Here is a 19,809-nt window from a genome sequence, read left to right on the forward strand (position 1 = left end):
TGATTTATATTATTTTTGTATAATTGTGCCTAAAAAAATCAAATAGATTCTGGACATGGTTACATTATTTGTGGAGTAGGACAATAATTTTTGCTCAGCAAGATAAGGTGGGAGGGCACAAGGAGACTTATGCTGGCCATACACTATACGAAAAATCGGCCGAAAATCGGTCATTTAGACCGTTCGTTCATTTTTTCGGCCAGTTAATGGGCACAAAATCGATAATAATTGGGATGTTTTTGAGCCGCAAAAACTAAGGACAAGGTTGGAAATTTTATGCCGAACGATAAATTGAAAAGTTAATGTGTTTCCCGTCCGAACTGTCTGCGCTAGGTATATGTAAAAAAAACAAACAAAAATGTATTTATTTATGTCCACCGAACTATTTATCGGTCATTATATGATGGCACAATCGTTTGCAGTCACGGCCGAATGTTTGTTTTTCGAAAATGGGTTTGGCCGATTTTTTGTATAGTGTATGGCCAGCATTAGGATAGCCATATATGTTCAAACATCTTGTACAATTTGCCTTTAGATTTACCAAAAACCATATAATATGAGGTCAAAACTAAACAACACTTTCAGTTGTATCCAATTAGGCATGCCCTTGCACTACATAGTTGAAGGTAAATCTAAAGAAAATTGTACATAGAATTGTAAGAAAATTGTATAATGTGTGGTCTGTTCTTTTTGTAAATGTTGTGTGCAGTGTATCGTAGCCTCCCTGGCGGTTTTCCCGAGTGTGGCTCGGGGTTAAAATTCAGTACCATTAGCGGTAACCCCGAGCCACACTCGGGATCGCATTGCAGGATCCTGGGGCGGCGTTACTTACCTTGTCCCCGGGATCCTGCAATGTCCCCCGCAGTGTCCGTGGGCTCTGTCCTCCTCCGAAGCCTCTCCGTGCCAGGCTCCGTTCCCTGCGAGCGGCGCGATGCACGGGGGCGGAGCCTGGCGGCAAATTCAAAAAAATGTCAAAATCATAACACATACAGTACTGTAATCTTACAGATTACAGTACTGTATGAAATGATTTCACATCCCTTTTGTCCCCAGTGCTCTGGCCCATGCCCTGCATGCAGTTTTACATGATATACACTGTTCTTTCTGCCTGGAAACTGGAGATTGTCCATAGCAACCAAAAAGTGTCCCTTTACGTCAAAAGTGGCTTTAGACCAGCTAGAAAACAGCGATAGTAAATTAGAACACTTGCAGAATTGAGCGATAGTGAATTGTGGGGAAATTTATTTTATTACTATTTTTTTTAATTTTTTTTAATTATTTATTTTTATTTATTATATTATAATGTATGTTTTTGTGTTTCAAACTTTATCATACCCGGGATATCTACTAGACTCTGGTTTGGACAGATTTAAGTGTGTTATTGTTAAGATTTACAGACCTACAATATAAAACGCCAAATTTCCATGCAAAATAATTGTACCGCTTTCAGCACCTAAAATCCGAAATAATCATACCGCCAGGGAGGTTAACAAAAAAAAGTAATATTATCATAATGTAAGACAGTTAAAAGCCGTAAAGAATACATTTAAATGTTTTCAATTATGTTTGAATGACCTTCTTTGAAAGTGCTTTTACAGATTTGTGCATTCAGTATTTGATTAAATTATATATTTATACCACTGTGTTACAAAATGTCTGTAACTTTTAGAAGTTTAGAAAGTAATAATTTAATCTCGTAATCAGAAATTCTTATACAAGGAAAGATGTATTAGGGCATTTCATGTATCATTTCTTAGAGAAACTTGGATATGAGGGCTATTTGATAGGGTAATTTAATGAGATGTGATGTCTGGTGTCAATTTAATAAAGCACTTTGGGGTTGATTTACTAAAAGCAAATACATTTTGCACTACAAGTGCACTTTGGATTGCAGGCACTGTAGATCTGAGGGGAAGATCTGAAATGAGGGGAAGCTCTGCTGATTTTATCATCCAATCATGTGCAAGCTACAATGCTGTTTTTTATTTTCCTTGCATGTCCCCCTCAGATCTACAGCGACTGCACTTGCAAGTGCACTTTCAGTGCACTTACAGTGCGCTTGTAGTGCAAAGTGGATTTGCTTTTAATAAATAACCCTCTATTTGTTTATTTTTTTTCTCAAGTGAAGCATCTTGTAGTTTAGAGATGCCAGTGGGAGGATTTATGGGAGAATAAAAGCACACATTTTACAGGGATGAATAATATTCTATATCTTATTGTGTCATTTAATTCTCTTCATATTCTTAAATGTGGAATAGACTAAATTGTGTGAACACCAACATACATTGTTGAATGTATTTCAATAAAATTCCCTTTACCAAACTGAAGTAGAAACCGATTGTCCAATTAATTTGTCCTTTTTTAAACAATTTTGTTTACCCTGATGCACAAGCATCTTGAGTTTATCAAACAGTTTTACATAAAACATATAAGTGATCCATTGGATAACTTAACTCTTCTTGGTTTTAAATGGCCAGCTAATAGGATTTGAATCTTAAAAAAAAGTATAAGTTATTATTTGCAAGAAAATTATAAATACTATAGACCTCAAAAAAGCCTCGGTTCACACTGGTGCGCTGTCCGACATCGAATGTGATTCGCACTGCGGTGCAAATCACATGCAATGTCTGTGCGATGCAAACTCAGCCATACAGATTGTATGGCTGTATTTGCATCTCATTCGGACCAAACTCGCACAGGACCCTTTTTTTGGTCTGCACCAGAATCAGATTGCATGGGTGTTCACATCCATGCAATCCCAATCCTGTCTGAATTGACAGGATTGGGATCAGCCCACTGTATATGTCTATTCTCTCCTACTTCCCTAAGAATTGCTGTGATCTACCGGCCCCCCGGACCATTATCAACTTTCCTTGATGAGTTTTCTGCCTGACTACCCTACTTTCTCTCTTCAGAAATTCCCACAATCCTTCTCGGTGATTTCAACATCCCTGCTAATACAAACACTCCTGCTACTTCTAAACTTCTTAGTCTAACCTCTTCATTTGACCTAAAATAATGGGTACAGGCTTCTACTCACTCTGATAGCAACACCCTTGACCTTGTATTCTCCTACCTATGCACTCCATGCAACTTCTCAAACAATCCTTTTCCTCTCTCCGACCATCACCTTATTAGTCTTGTCTTGTCTTCCACCACCTTTCCCTCCAATCGCCTAACCATCACACGTAGAAATTTTCGCAACTTCAACTCCTCTCTCCTCTATTCTGCTACTGACCACCTCTATGACAAAATCTTTCCCCTGTCCTGCCCCAACCAAGCCACGTCCATCTACAATAAATCCCTGTCCTCCAATCTGGACAAGCTCGCTCCCCTCACTACACGCAGAATCAGGCCTCGATCCCTACAACCCTGGCAAACAGACGACACTAAAATTCTCAAAAACGTAGTCGTGCTCTTGAGCGTCTGTGGCACAAGACTAAGTCTCTCAAAGACTTCAACCAATACAAATCTGCCCTCCAAAAATACTATTCTTTCCTCCACACTGCCAAGCAAACCTATTTTACAGCTCTTATTAACACCTTCTCATCTAGTCCCCGTAAACTCTTCTCTACCTTCAATGCTCCACTTTGTCCTCCACTGCCTCCACCCACTGACTCACTCACTGCCCAGGAGTATGCTAATCACTTCAAAAACAAGATTGATACAATCCATGATGAAATCTCCACTCTATAGGTATCTCCCCCAGCTAAGACCCCATGTCAACAGGTACAACTGACACTCCCCCTATTCAAATCTGCTACTACAGATGAAGTTGCTAAACTCCTTTCTATCGCCCACCTAACCACCTGTCCCCTGGACCCTATTCCCTCTCATATGCTACGGTCGCCCTCTGACTCCATCCTACACTCTCTAATCCACATTTTCAATCTCTCCCTCACCTCTGGCATCTTCCCCAATGCTCTAAAACATGCACTGGTCACCCCCATACTTAAAAAGCCATCCTTGGACCCTACCAATCTTAACAACCTATGCCCTATCTCCTTGCTCCCCTTTTCCTCTAAACTCCTTGAACGCCTGGTTTACAACCAACTGAGTGACCACCTCATTAAAAACAACCTTCTTGATCCCTTTCACTCTGGATTTCACCCTCAACACTCCACAGAAACTGTTCTTTTAAAACTCACAAATGACCTACTAAATGCAAAAACCAACGGACACTATTCTGTACTCCTACTTCTGGATCTTTCAGCTGCCTTTGAAACGGTTGACCACCCCCTCCTCCTCAAAAAACTTTACTCCCTCGGTCTCCATGACTGCGCTCTTCAGTGGCTCTCATCCTACCTATCCCAACGGACCTTCAGTGTCACTTACAATTCTACTTCCTCCACTCCTCTTCCCTTCTCTGTCAGGGTCCCCCAAGGTTCTGTTCTTGGACCTCTTTTATTTTCACTCTACACCTCTTCCCTGGGTCAGCTGACAGCCTCTTGCGGCTTTCAATATCATTTCTATGCTGATGACACACAAATCTATCTCTTCACCCCTCAACTCACTCCATCAGTCTGCTCACGCATCACTAACTTACTAACCGACATATCTGTATGGATGTCACACCACTTCCTCAAACTCAACTTGTCCAAAACCGAGCTTATAATATTTCCTCCCCCATGTGCCTTTTCCCCTGACTTGTCTGTCAAGAGCAATGGCACAACCATCCACCCGTCCCCACATGTCAGGGTGCTAGGTGTTATCCTGGATTCTGAACTCTCCTTTCAGCCCCACATCCAATCACTTTCCAAAGCTTGCCGTCTCAACCTCCGCAACATCTCTAAACTAGGTCCCTTTCTAACCAATGAAACCACAAAGCTCCTGATTCACTCCCTGGTTATCTCTCGTCTTGACTACTGCAACTCCCTCCTCATTGGCTTACCTTTAAATAGACTACCCCCTTCAGTCCATCATGAATGCTGCTGCCAGACTCATTCACCTTACAAACCGCTCAGTGTCTGCTACCCCTCTCTGCCAATCCCTCCATTGGCTGCCACTCGCCCAATGAATTAAATTCAAAATACTAACAATAAGTTACAAAACCATCCACAACTCTGCCCCAGCTGCATCACTAGCCTAGTCTCAAAATACCAACCTAATCGCCCTCTCTGTTCCTCCCAGGACCTCCTGCTCTCTAGCTTCCTCATCACCACCTCCCATATCCGCCTCCAGGACTTCTCCCAAGCCTCGCCCATCCTCTGGAATTCCCTGCCCCAATCTGTCAGACTGTCTCCAAATGTATCCACTTTTAAGCGATCCCTGAAAACTTTCCTCTTCAGAGAAGCCTATCCTGCCTCCATCTAACAACTGCACTATTTTCTCCATTAGCTCATCTCTCACAGCTATTACCCTTTTGTATAACTTGACCCTCCCTCCTAGATTGTAAGCTCTAACGAGCAGGGCCCTCTGATTCCTCCTGTATTGAATTGTATTGTACTTGTACTGTCCTCCCTAATGTTGTAAAGAGCTGTGTAAACTGTTGGCGCTATATAAATCCTGTATAGTATTAATAATAATAATTGACAGTTTGTACTGTGATTAGTGAACTGATTTGGGGGTGTCATTAACTTTCTATTGACACTCCCAGCAGTTCATGGCAGTATGGCAGTGTGAACTGCCTGCGATTCGGGTGCGTTGCGGGAACCCGTAGTGGATTCGCAGGGTTCTCGCATCGCACCAGTGTGAACCGAGCCTCAAAGTTTTCCCTTTCTTTTTACGCAAGACAAAATCAGAATATAATTAAATAAATATGTGAGATACCCTATCATGAGGCAAAGTTATTGTAGGCAGATAGGTAGAACTCTCTGACACTTAACCAGCTCTGCTCTGGAGAATTTTTTTCATTTTTTGAACACATGTTAAAATCTGAATTTTTGGCTAAAAAATTACCTAAACTTAGAACATTACATATTTTCTGAAACAAAGCAGAGACCCTGTAAAATAAAAATATGATAGTTGCAATTTTTATGTCATGTGTTATGTGCCAACTGTTTTTATCAAATCTATATTTTCAGTAAGAAATACAGTAAATTGAATAGTAATGTACATAAACACAATTTATTCCCCAATTTTTTATACAAGACAAATATGAAGTTGTGTTGAGTAAATAGATTCCAAACATATCCAGCCTCAAAACTGTGTGCCCACAAAACAGTGAAAATTGTGGTACCCCAAATGGTCAAATGGCAATTTTTGTTCACTTAACTTTATTGCCATCACAAGAGATTAATAGGGGGGATTAACAAGCACCATTGGATAGCATTGATCAAATGACAAATGTCTCTCGAATGAGACATCAGTAGTCTTTAAGGTTCCTAATGTCTCCCCGCCCTCTGCTCCAGCTGCCTGTGCACAGCACTATACTTGATTAGCTGTTTACCCAACTTTTTAGACAGAATTTTACAGCTGAGTTTGTTATGTCACTACTCTGCCTCTAACAATATTATGGTGCATAGGAAATCCGCCCCCTTCCTATGTGCCAAACGCTTCGCTCATGGAAACAAAGCCTAAAAATGAGCAGCCGCTTATAATGTGTTTAAATATGTGAAAAACAATAAATGATTCACCATAAACTAGCCGCAACCAATAGTGAAATAAAATAGCAGCGCTAAATCAATTGACCTAAAATAACAGTGAAAAAGTAAATATTAATTTACACTAGAATGCATCAACACAATGTGAACTGTGTCCAGAAAAACAGTGTCCATTACGTGAGTAAAGGATCTCTATGAACACAAAAAAAGTGTGCTGAAAAAGACTTATAAATCAAAGAAAATTATACAATTGTAGAAAGTCCAACAATAAGTGATAAGTAGAACGTAATATCATTAGTGATAATCCATAACGTGATATGGTGCAGATCTTCAATAAATCAATCTTCCACCACACCATACGAGGAAGTGGGGAAGCGGCTCCAGGAAACTCTAGGGGACGGGTGATTTCACTATTGGTTGGGGCTAGTTTATGGTGAATCATTTATTGTTTTTCACTACCCTGCCTCTCCATCAATCAAAGTCAGAAAAAAAATTGCATTAACTGAGAAAATGCAAGGCTTATTAATAATGGTGCTGTGCAGTTGACCCCCTGTGATTATGATGCAGCAGGACAGCTGCTTGGTACAGGACCTGAAAGACAGCAGTGATCACTGTAACCAGATGTGATGTCAGTGTCACTCCACTAGCCTCTGTGGGGCTAGTTCGAGACTGGTGAAGCAACGCTGACATCCGGCCCCTGACCCACAACACAATCAAGGCTTGGACCTAGCATGTAAACTAAGTGCTGGATTGTTGGAAAGACTTTGTGCAGGTCTAACGGCCCCCCTAAATGTGAGTGCATATGTATTTTATGTTTTAAAGTCTAATAAACATTTGAAATATTGTGCAACAATGGCCATTTATCTTGCATGAGTACATGAGAGAAGGAATATCACTGTATCTGCTGGGGTATCTTCAGAATAACCTATACAAAGAATTGAAAGACCCATGTATTGATCAGGCTCTTATTATACTGCTATTTGGTGAGTGCAAATTGCAGAAGGTGGTGGCGTATCACGGGTGATTGGGTGAATTATCACTTTGTGATCCACTACTTGCACAGAGAAACTTCTTTTATGGTCTTATAATAAAATAAAGGGAAAACAGTTGCGGGACTTTGAATGAGGCACAAGGGAGCAGAAGTATGCATTGAATAAGAATGTGATTTATTATTAAAATGATACAAAAATTCATATAATTACATATTTAGGCACATAGCTCTATATATGTTGGCACATAGCTCTATAATGATTATCTGTAGTCATCAAGAAAATATATTCCGACAAGGATTTCTATTGCAAACATAAACATACAATAAATTGGGAACGTTCATACACATATGATTGATCATTGTGTACACATAACGGTAGTTGTAAGCTCTACGTCGTTTCGGGACCTTATAGCCACTCATCAGGAGCATAACCGTAGTGACCACCTATGAATAGGGGAGATAGCAGTATTGAATGATATTGAAAATAGGTAATGATGGAACATAACTTTTTCAATTTGTCACCAAAAACACGGACTCACAGCATGCATGCGCAGAGGTAGCGTAGCCCCACTCACCCATACCAGCTGGTATGCCAGGGTCCGAAGCTGAGGGGGGCCTGTCCCGGCGGCAACACCACCACAGAGAGCTCCCTAGACTGGATAAGTGTGTGAGAACAGGATGAAGGGATGATGTATGTGACCTCATGGAGAAGAGGAAAAGGTGAAGGGAATTCCAACCTAAAAAAGCAAACAAGTGTGGGGAATGAAGTGTAGGTAAAAAAGTTGAGTGTGACATTGGAAAGAAAAAATGTGTGAAAGGAAGAGAGTGGGGAAAAAGGGGAGAAGAGAAGGAAAGACGGAAAGGAAAGAGGAAAGTAAAAAGAGGATAGAAAAGAGAGGGAAGGGGAAAAAAAAGAAAAGAAAAGGGGGGAATGAAAAGAGAGGAGGAAAATCTAGAAAGAAGGGAGGAGAAGAAGGGAAGAATGAGGGGAGAAAAAAAAGGGGAGCGAGCAATGAAGCAGAAAAAGAGGAGAATGCGGATAGAAGCTGAAAAAAGAGGAGATGAAAGCGGTCAGAGAGAAAGCTGAGAAAGTGGAAGAGTGAGTGATGGAAAGGGGGAAAAAAAAAACATACCTGAATGTGAGGATAGGGGCAGAATGGTCTGTTTTTGGAAATATATATACACCAAGCAAAATTATTAACGCAACACTTTTGTATTTTCAAAGTAAGAAAAGTTGCGCTACATTAAATATTTCTTATGCAAGAAACAGTGTGAACCAATACCATACAGAAAACCAGGACACACCCGAATCAAGAGTGCATCCTGAGCATCCTGGTACCAAGTGGATGCTATTTGAGTGATGTGTCAGCATGTCGCCCGTGCCCCAGGAAGACGCAAGGTATTGCGAAACATGTAGGGATATGCGTTGTGCTGATGCAATCACGCCACATGTGACCCGGTACACGGGTGCTTTTTAATGTTTGTTTTAGCTAGCCGGCTTTTTATCTATTCATGCACCTTTATACAATTTTTCTGTGCAATATCCCTGTACATTACCTCTGTACATGTTGTCTTATGAGCTTTTGCTTATCTAGTTAACATTAAAATTTTTAATTTTAACTTACTACTTGACTGGAGTCCCTTTCTGTCTGCTCACTCGTGGCTGGGAGCCCGAGTGTGCTTCTCTTTTCAGATTGGGAACATCCAGCCACTAAGCACTTACTGCTATCTGGCGAAATCCTCGCGGACCGCTCAAGGCAACCAAAGGACTCAAGATACCAGAGGATTCTAGTGTTCCCGCAGAGGGCTATATCTGTCTGCTCATATGACCCTACTTTTAAGGGGGTCCACCGGTTCCGGTAAGGGTTATCACATACAGAGTTTACATCGAGCTGTCTTTCATTTGTGGACATTTTAAGGCTGAATATCTGGACCTTGATACCTGCTGTGGATTATAACTCACATATTTTTTTCTATTACATCTAAAGAAAATGCTGCCCATTTTATTTTATTTGTATATGGACACTAATGGTCTTATGGACATTGTTTTTTCATTTATTGATTGATGTGCACATGATTTTTTTCAGCTGTCGCTATTTTGTTTATTTCACAATTCATTTATGTATACATCACCTGAAGAAGTTTAGGATGCTCAGCATGGACTCTTGATTCGGGTGAGTCCTGGTTTTCTGTATGGTATTGGTTCACACTACAGTATTTCTTGCATAAGAAATATTTAATGTAGCGCAACTTTTCTTACTTTGACATTTATTAGCACCATTAGGTATTAGATGGTTTATTGTTGCTGCTTTTTTGCTGATTTTGCTTTTGTATTTACACTTTATTTAACTTTTGTATTTTCCCCTATTTTTAATGAGTTGAACTTAAAGATCTATGACTTTTTCTATGTACACAAAAGCCTCAAATATTGTTCGCAAATCTGTCTAAATCAGTGTTAGTGAGCACTTCTCCTTTGCCAAGATAATCCATCCACCTCACAGCTGTATTAAGATGCTGATCAGACGGCATGATTATTGCACAGGTGTGCCTTAGGCTGGCCACAATAAAAGGCCACTCTAAAATGTGCAGTTTTATCACACAGCACAATGCCACAGGTATTGCAAGTTTTGAGGAAGCGTGCAATTGGCATTCTGACTGCAGGAATGTCCATCAGAGCTGTTGTCCTTGAGTCGAATGTTTATTTCTCTACCATAAGCTGTCTCCAAAGGCGTTTCAGAGAATTTGGCAGGACATCCAACCGGCCTGACAACCGCAGACCACATGTAACCACACCAGCCCAGGACCTGGCATCTGACCAGGCATCTGACACTTTGGAGAAGTGTTCTCTTCACGAATGAATCCCTGTTTTCACTGTACAGGGCAGATGGCAGACAGTGTGTATGGCGTTGTGTGGGTGAGCGGTTTGCTGATGTCAACATTGTGGATAGAGTGGCCCATGGTGGCAGGGGGGTTATGGTATGGGCAGGCGTATGCTATGGACAATGAACACAGGTGCAGAGAGGAAGCAAAGTTTTTACTTGAGTTTGGGGAACCCGGAGTTCTGAAAGACATACTGTATCTGGAGTGGAAACCCCCAGGGACAACTTTATTGGAACCCTAGACACCATCGAGTGCTGGAGAGTATATGCTGATTACCCCTGTAGGGGTGCATGGAGTTGGTGAGTGGGGATCCTTGAGGGGGAGCACCGGAGTCACTGGATATCAACTGTCGCAGTCACAAAAGTCACTTTACACAGAATATCTGAATGTGATGGAATTGTATGGAACTTTTGAAATTGGGACTTTCACAACGAAAACATTTTTTCACAATTAATTTTCTCATTTTTTTCATTTTTTATAATACACTTTCTTTATACATTTAATGTGGTTCTAAATATTTTCACAAGCATTTACACTTTTTTCTTATTATATGGTGTTTTTTAACGCTGATGTACTGCGTTTAGGCTATATTCAGCTGCCCAGTTGCTTGCAGGGGAGATAATGTGGTATTATGTATATCAGATGTTATACTAATAATTGGAAGCAGATTGTTGGTTAATGATCACATCAGGTGGAAGGAGGATTTTTACTTATAGTTTTTATTTCATTTTATTTATTCATTTATCCCCTTCAACGCATCTAGAGGGGACGTTTACTAGATTATTTATACATTTTGATTAATCTGTCACTGATGTGGGTGTACTTAAACTTTTTTACACAATAAGGATTTATCTGTTGCACATACTGTCACGGGACATTAGTCCCAATTGGCACATATTTATTTTGGAATTTAATTTACCTTTATTTTTGAGTAGTGCACATTTGCGCACCCAGTAGAGAATATATATCTAACTACACCCTGTGATGCGATTCTGGTGGTCGCTGCACCAGTTAAGCCTATGCCCAGTGAAGCTATCCAGCTTGACTTCTGTGACACATCACTTTCTAACCAACCTGGTCTCAGGGATCCACTGACTTCTGCCCAGTCTGATGATCCTGTGTTGGATGTCCAGCTCATCTTTAAGGGTCTGGGGGACCCTGCTCAGACTCCTGATGGTCTTCTTATGCCTTTACCCATTCCTAAGAAGCCTTTAGCCCTCAATAAGTCCTCTCGTCCTCTCCCTACCTCGGTTTTGGTCTCTGAGGATAATCTTAAGTACGAGGTTAGTCAAGTAATCGATTCCCGATGCCGTAGAGGCATTCTTCAGTAACTCGTACATTGGGAAGGGTTTGGTCCTGAGGAGAGGTCTTGGATCACTGAATATGAGATCTTTGCGCCTCGTCTGTTGAGGTTTCATCTGGAGTTTCCCTTTAAGCCAGGGCCCAGGCGGGGGAGGGGGAGGTCTCATAAGAGGGGGTACTGTCATGGTTATGCAATAGAGTTTTCTCTGTCAGCTTACCTGTCTCCATGTGTTCATCTCTAAAGACCAGCTGCCTCTCACCTGACTGGTTTTATAACCTCTCCTCTAAGCATGGCCCCACCCCAGGCCCTATCAGGGAACCCTATATTAACCTGTGCACTGCAAGCCAGCAGTGCTGATCAACCATTGTGTGTTAGCCTCCATGTGTACTTGCTGTGTTTCCTACATCTGATTCCTGTTACCAACTTTGGCCTGTTCTCGACTCTCCCTGTCTGCTTGTTACCCTGACCTTTGGCGTGTTATGTGTATCCTTGTCTGCTAGTCACCCTGACCTTTGGCTTACCCCTTACTTCCCTGTCGTTAGCTGTGAGACCCTGGGGGCCGCGACCTGGAGCCAGACTGCAGCGCAGTCCATCCTCACCACTAGAGGCTCTGGTGAACACCCGCTGGCTCTTAGACTCCGCGCCCTGGGGAATCTATGCTCTAGCTCCCACTGGGATCCATGTTAGTTATCCTGTAGACCTGCTTCCTGAACCTTCCAGGATTCAATCCGCAGCAGTCAGTCCTAGGGTCCACTACCTTATCAGTGCACTTCCGACTCCTACAGAGTGCATCTGTCACCTGGTCCCAGGTGACCTGATAGGACAGGGTTGATGACCACTGGTCTAAAGTGTACGCCACTGGGTTGATCCTACAGAAAAATATGGAAAGGCCCAATAAACAGTGGTTCCAGTTTTAATAAGGGAACATGGAGTCGGAGGTTGTCAGATGACAGCAAGACCCTGTCCCCAACTTGGTAGGAAGGCACAGGTAGGCTGCGGTCAGTATGGAATATGTACCTATCATTGGTACATCACAAGGACTCTTGGACCTGTACCCAAGTGGAACGAAGACCACGGAGATGCTCCACCAATGCAGGAATGCTCTGAGGAACAAATGAGTCAAGCAACATGGATGGTTGGAAACCATTATTCGCCATGAATGGAGACAATCTGGAAGCAGTATTTATGGCACTATTGTGAGCAAACTCTGCCCAAGGTAAGAGATCTGACCAGTTGTTATGGTGGTCAGAAATGTAGCAACACAAAAACTGCTCCAAGGCTGGTTGGCTCGTTCTGTGGCTCCATTGGACTGTGGGTGATGTGCAGAGGGGAAAAAGAAAGCTGAATTCTCAACTGTGAACAAATGGTTCGCCAAAACCTGGACACAAACTGGCTACCACTGTCTGAGATGATAACCTTGGGTAGCTCATGTAAGTCAAAGATCTCCCAAGCAAAAATGGAAGCCAGTTCTTTGGCTGTGGGCAACTTCCTAAGAGGAATACAATGAGACATTTTCGAGAACCGGTCAACCACCCTGAGAGTTGGGCAACTCCACAATGAAATCCATAGACAGGTGGGTCCAAGGCCTGTCTTCATTGGTTATGGGTTGTAGGAGACCCACTGGAAGGTGTCGTGGTGTCTTACTCTGAGCACACACGGAACAAGCAGCTATGAAGGTGGCTACATCAGCACGTAGACTAGGTCACCAGAATTGTTTGGAAATAGCCCAAATGAGTTGATCCTTCCCTGGGTGGCCAGCAGCCTCTGGAGCATGGCAGTGCAGAGACTCCCAGGGACAAATCAGCGTTCACAAGGTTTCTCAGGAGGAGAATGGATCTGAGCAGCAAGAATTCTGTCACCCAAAGGTGAAGTGAGACTGGTACGAACCGTAGCCAGAATACGATTGGGAGGAATCACAGGAACAGGAACAGACTCTATCTTGGAAGCGGAGGAAAACTGTTGCGACAATGCTTCAGCACTTACATTCTTAATACCGGGTTAGAATGAAACTATGTAATTGAAGCTTGACAAGAAAAGAACCCATCGCTCCCCTCTGGGAGAGAGACGTTTAGCCTCAGACAAGAATGTGAGATTCTTATGGTCAGTCAGAAAAAGAACTGGCACAGTGGTACCTTTGAGGAAATGCTTCCATTTTTTAAGGGCTAACAACTATCTGTTTCCAATCTCATAATTGCATTCTGCAGGAGACAATTTATTGGAAAAGTAGCCACAAGGATGCAGAGAGCTCTCAGAGGTAGGACGTTGAGACAGCAGGGCACCAACTCCAGTCTCAGATGTATCAACCTCAAGGATGAAAGGTACTGTAGGATCAGGATGTACCAACAGAGGAGCAGAAACAAAGGCAGCCTTGAGACTCTCAAAAGCATTAATGGAATTCGGAGACCAATTCTGTGGGTTACCGTCCTTTCTGGTCATATAAGTCAGGAGTTTGACCAGAGACAAGAAGTTATGAATAAACTTCCGATAATAATTGGCAAAGCCAAGAAAACGTTGCAATGGACGTAAACCCATGGATCGGAGCCACTGTCGAACTGCCAAAAGTTTCTCTGGGTCCATCGAAAAACCAGCAGTGGAAATTATATAACCCAGGAATTTAACCTGTTCACAATGAAACTTGCACTTCTCCAATTTACAATACAGGTTATTATCTCTCAGCCTCTGAAGCACATGACAGACATCTGTGTGGTGGCTCTGTAGGGAATTGGAAAAAATGAGGATATCATCGAGATAAACCACCACCCATAGCTGCAACAAATCTCGGCTGACATTGTTGATAAATTCCTGGAAAACTTCCAGAGCGTTGCAAAGACCAAACGGCATTACAAGGTATTCATAATGGCCAGTTCTGGTATCAAATGCAGTTTTCCATTCGCCGCCCCCCTTGATCCTCACGAGATTGTATGCCCCTCTCAAATCAAGCTTCTTGAAAACCGTCGCTCCCTTGAGGTGGTCAAGTAACTCCGTAAGCAATGGAATTGGATAAGCTTTCTTAATCGTGAAGCGATTGAGACCCCTATAATCAATACAAGGTCTCAGTTCACCAATGTTCTTTTTCACAAAGAAGAAACCAGCACCAGCAGGAGACAAGGATTTATAGATGAATCCTCGAGAAAGTGCATCGGCAACATACTCCTCCATGGCTTTGTCCTCTGAGACAGACAAAGGGTAAACCTGGCTACGAGCGAGTATGGCACCAGGTTGAAGGTCAATGCGCAATCATATGACCGGTGTGAAGGCAAACTACCGGCTTCACCTTTGTAAAAAACAACGCTAAATTTGCGGTACTCTTCTGGCAGGTAGGAGAGTAAAGAGGTTCACAAGACCTTAGCCACTTTCTGAAAATGTCTTCCTGCATTGTGGCGACTGGGAAAGAACCTCAGCACAAAGTCAATCAAAAGAGGGGTTGTGTCTCTGTAACCAAGGATAACCAACAACCACTGGGGAATGAGGTGAGAAAATTATTACTTGGAATTGGATTATCTCATGGTGAAGAGCCCCTACAGCCATGGTCAATAGGGCAGTCTCGTGAGTCACATGGGCAGGCTGTAGAGGTCTCCCATCAATAGCTTCAATGGCAAGTGGAGTGGCACAAAGCTGCAGTGGAATCAAGTGCTTAGACACAAAGGCACCATCAAGGAACAGGCCTGCAGCCCCAGCGTCGATTAGAGCCTGTATCTCAATGGATGACTCAGACCAAGAAAGGGTCACCCAGGGACCAGGGACTTATCCTTATGGATAACTGGGGAGGAAACAATGCCACCTAAGGTCTTTCCTCTACAGGACCTCAGGTGCAAGCGTTATCCCGGACGGGTAGGACAAGACATCAGGAAGTGACCTGCCTGGCCACAATAAAGGGACAACGTCTCCCTCCTCCTAAAGGCCCTTTCATCTGCAGAGAGACATGTGAAGCACAATTGCATGGGTTCTACTCCACTGACAAACTCGGTGCCAGGAGGTATGGGAGGTGAGGGATGCACAGGTGGGACTGCAAAGCTTAGAGCAAAATGTACTGCAAGCTTCCGCAAGCGCTCCTTAAAGGAAGGTCTCTCTCAGAGTCTGGAGTTAATGAGAATGGAAAACGTGATGAACCTCTCCAGTGCAGTAGGTATGTCTCGGGCTGCTATATCATCTTTGATGGTGTCCGAGAGACCATGAGAAAAAGCAGCCATGAGGGCCTCATTTGTTCCAAGCAACCTCTGCTGCCAGAGTATGGAATTTAACCACTTGCTGACTGGCTGCATCATCCATGGCTAGTGGGAGCGTGCCTATGGGTCCTGCAGAGTCGATGTTTGCTGGTGGCCCACGATCTTGTCATAGAGAGGCAGAACGGGGAAATGTAAACAAGGCATTTCCCTGTTCTGCCTAGCAACTAGGGATGAGCCGAACACCCCCCGGTTCGGTTCGCACCAGAACCCGCGAACGGACCGAAAGTTCGCACGAACGTTAGAACCCCATTGACGTCTATGGGACTCGAACGTTCGAAATCAAAAGTGCTCATTTTAAAGGCTAATTTGCATGGTATTGTCCTAAAAAGGGTTTGGGGACCCGGGTCCTACCCCAGGGGACATGTATCAATGCAAAAAAAACTTTTAAAAACGGCCGTTTTTTCGGGAGCAGTGATTTTAATGATGCTTAAAGTAAAAAAAAAAAGTGAAATATTCCTTTAAATATCGTACCTGGGGGGTGTCTATAGTATGCCTGTAAAGTGACGCGTGTTTCCCATGTTTAGAACAGTCCCTGCACCAAATGTCATTTTTAAAGGAAAAAATCTCATTTAAAACTGCTTGCGGGTTTAATGTCATGTCGGGTCATGGCAATATGGATGAAAATCAGTGAGACAAACGGCATGGGTACCCCCCAGTCCATTACCAGGCCCTTTGGGTCTTGTATGGATATTAAGGGGAACCCCGCACCCAAATTAAAATAAGGAAAGGTGTGGGGCCACCAGGCCCTATATACTCTGAACAGCAGTGCAAACAAGACAGGGACTGTAGGTTTGTTGTTAAGTAGAATCTGTTTGTAATTTTGAACATTTTTAACGTGTTTAGCTCCAGCCAAAAAATCTTTTCTAAGCTTTTTGGAAAACATAGGGAAGGGTTATCACCCCTGTGACATTTGTTTTGCTGTCTTTCCTCCTCTTCAGAAGATTTCACCTCACTTTTTTGTCCCAATGAAAAATGTTTTTTGAAAATTTGGGTTTTTTTCTGGAACAAGGATTGGGAAGCATCAGTGGAAAGGAGAAATTGTTTTCCCATATTAACTCTTACAGGAGAGAATTTCCCTTCCTAGGGGTAGATTTCATCTCACTTCCTGTTGTCTCCTTCCGTTTGCAAGTAGGAGTCATTTGTAAGTTAGATGTTTGAAAGTAGGGTCCTGCCCTATATACTCAGCAGAAATTTGGGCCTTAGGTATTGCTGTGGCCACAACACTGTAAGCCCTCACAGGGCCCTGCTGTGAAATATTAGATCAAGAATTGTAATTACATGCCCCTGTTGAACAGGAGCTGAAAAATTAGGCCTTAGGCACTGGTGCTGGTGCCACAACACTGCAACCCCTCACAGACACTCTAGTTGGAACGCAGGAACGAGCCCTGCTGCAAAGTATTGCTTCAAAAATTGTAATTACACGCCCCTGTTAGACAGGGGCAGAAAAATTGGGCCTTAGGCACTGGTGCTGGTGCCACAACACTGCAACCCCTCACAGACACTCTAGTTGGAACGCAGGAACGAGCCCTGCTGCAAAGTATTGCATCAAAAATTGTAATTACACGCCCCTGTTAGACAGGGGCAGAAAAATTGGGCCTTAGGCACTGGTGCTGGTGCCACAACACTGCAACCCCTCACAGACACTCTAGTTGGAATGCAGGAACGAGCCCTGCTGCAAAGTATTACATCAAAAATTGTAATTACACGCCCCTGTTAAACAGGGGCTGAAAAATTGTGCCTTAGGCACTGGTGGTGGCGCCCAGAACCAAAAATGTTCTTACAAGCTATCAGCGTGATGATTGAGGAGGAAGAGGATAATTACTCAGGGATAGTCACTCAGCATCAGCATAGGCAGTCTTTGAAGGGATCTGAGATTTCAAAAAAAATTATTCGGTTACATCAGCATCAGGTGCTTGGTAGCTGGTGGTGATCCAAGACTCATTCATTTTTATGAAGGTCAGCCGATCGACCGAGTCGGTGGACAGACGCACCCTGTGATCGGTTACCACGCCTCCAGCAGCACTGAATGTGCGTTCCGAAAGAACGCTGGATGCAGGACAGGCCAGTAGCTCAATTGCATACTGTGCAAGCTCTGGCCAGTGATCCATCCTCAAGACCCAGTAACCCAGAGGATTTTCGGTGGGAAAGGTGTCCAAGTCTGATCTTGCCCCTAGGTATTCCTGCACCATATAAAACAGACGCTGGCGATGGTTGCTGGAACCGATCATACCTTGGGGCTGCGGACCAAAAAATTGTCTGAACGCATCGGTCAGACGGCCACCTTCTCCACCGCTCCTTCTTTGACTGACCGAAGCCTCAGCAACACGTTGTCCAGAAACAGGAGTTTGTAACCTCCCAGTCTCTGGGAACGCGTTGCACAGACCTTTCTGCAAGGCCTCCCGAAGATGTTTCATCCTCTGCTCCCTCTGCGATGGCAAGATAAGGTCCGCAACCTTACCCTTGTAACGTGGATCAAGGAGGGTTGCCAGCCAGTATTGGTCCTTCTCCTTGATACCACGAATACGAGGATCCTTACGCAGGCTTTGCAGGATCAGGGAGGCCATGCAGCGTAGGTTTGCTGAGGCATTCGGTCCGGAGTCCTCTGGGTCACTAAGAACGACATGGTCCGCAGCCACCTCCTCCCAGCCACGTACAAGTCCATGTGTTTCTTGGGACTGATCCCTTAAAGACTGCTGCTGATGCTGAGTGCCAGGCTCCACCTCCATACTGACACAATCTTCCTCCTCCTCCTCTTCCTCCTCGTCCTCTTCCTGTGTGATCGGCGGGCACGCAGGAACACTGTCTGGATAAAGGGGGCCTTGAGAGCTAAGGAAGTCCTCCTCTTCCTGCCTCTGTTCTGCCTCAAGTGCCCTGTCCATTATTCCACGCAGCGTGTGCTCCAACAGGTGGACAAGGGGGACAGTGTCACTGATGCATGCACTGTCACTGCTCACCATCCTCGTGGCCTCCTCGAATGGTGACAGGACAGTGCATGCATCCCTGATCATGGCCCACTGGCGTGGGGAAAAAAAAACAAGCTCCCCTGACCCTGTCCTGGTGCCATAGTCGCACAGGTACTCATTGATGGCCCTCTGCTGCGTGTGCAGCCGCTGCAGCATGGCCAACGTTGAGTTCCACCTGGTGGGCATGTCACAGATTAGGCGGTTCTTGGGCAGGTTAAACTCCTTTTGGAGGTCCGTCAGCCGAGCACTGGCATTATATGACCGGCGGAAATGCACACAGACTTTCCTGGCCTGCCTCAGGACATCCTGTAAGCCCGGGTACCTGCCCAAGAACCGCTGCACCACCAAGTTAAGGACGTGAGCCAAACAGGGCACATGGGTCATTTGTCCCTGTCGGAGGGCAGAGAGGAGGTTGGTGCCATTGTCGCAAACCACCATTCCTGCCTTAAGTTGGCGTGGCGTCAACCACCTCTGAACCTGCCCCTGCAGAGCTGACAAAACCTCTGCCCCAGTGTGGCTCCTGTCCCCCAAGCACACCAGCTCAAGCACCGCATGGCATCTTTTGGCCTGCGTACTTGCGTAGCCCCTTGAACGCCTACGGAGCACCGCTGGTTCCGAGGAAGAGGCCATAGAGGAAGAAGAAGAGGAGGGGGTGGAGGAGAGAGGTGTGTCACAATCAGCATTTTGGAGGCGTGGTGGCGGAACAACCTCCAACACTACTGCACCTTGTCCTGCATCCTTCCCAGCTGCCAGCAGAGTCACCCAATGCGCCGTGAAACTTAGGTAACGTCCCTGTCCATGCCTGCTGGACCATGAGTCAGCGGTAATATGCACCTTACCGCTGACCGCCCTGTCCAGCGAGGCATGGACATTGCCTTCCACATGCCGGTAGAGAGCCGGAATC

This window comes from Aquarana catesbeiana, linkage group LG04, assembly GCF_042186555.1.
Source record: "Aquarana catesbeiana isolate 2022-GZ linkage group LG04, ASM4218655v1, whole genome shotgun sequence".
In the NCBI taxonomy this organism is placed as follows: Eukaryota; Metazoa; Chordata; class Amphibia; order Anura; family Ranidae; genus Aquarana; species Aquarana catesbeiana.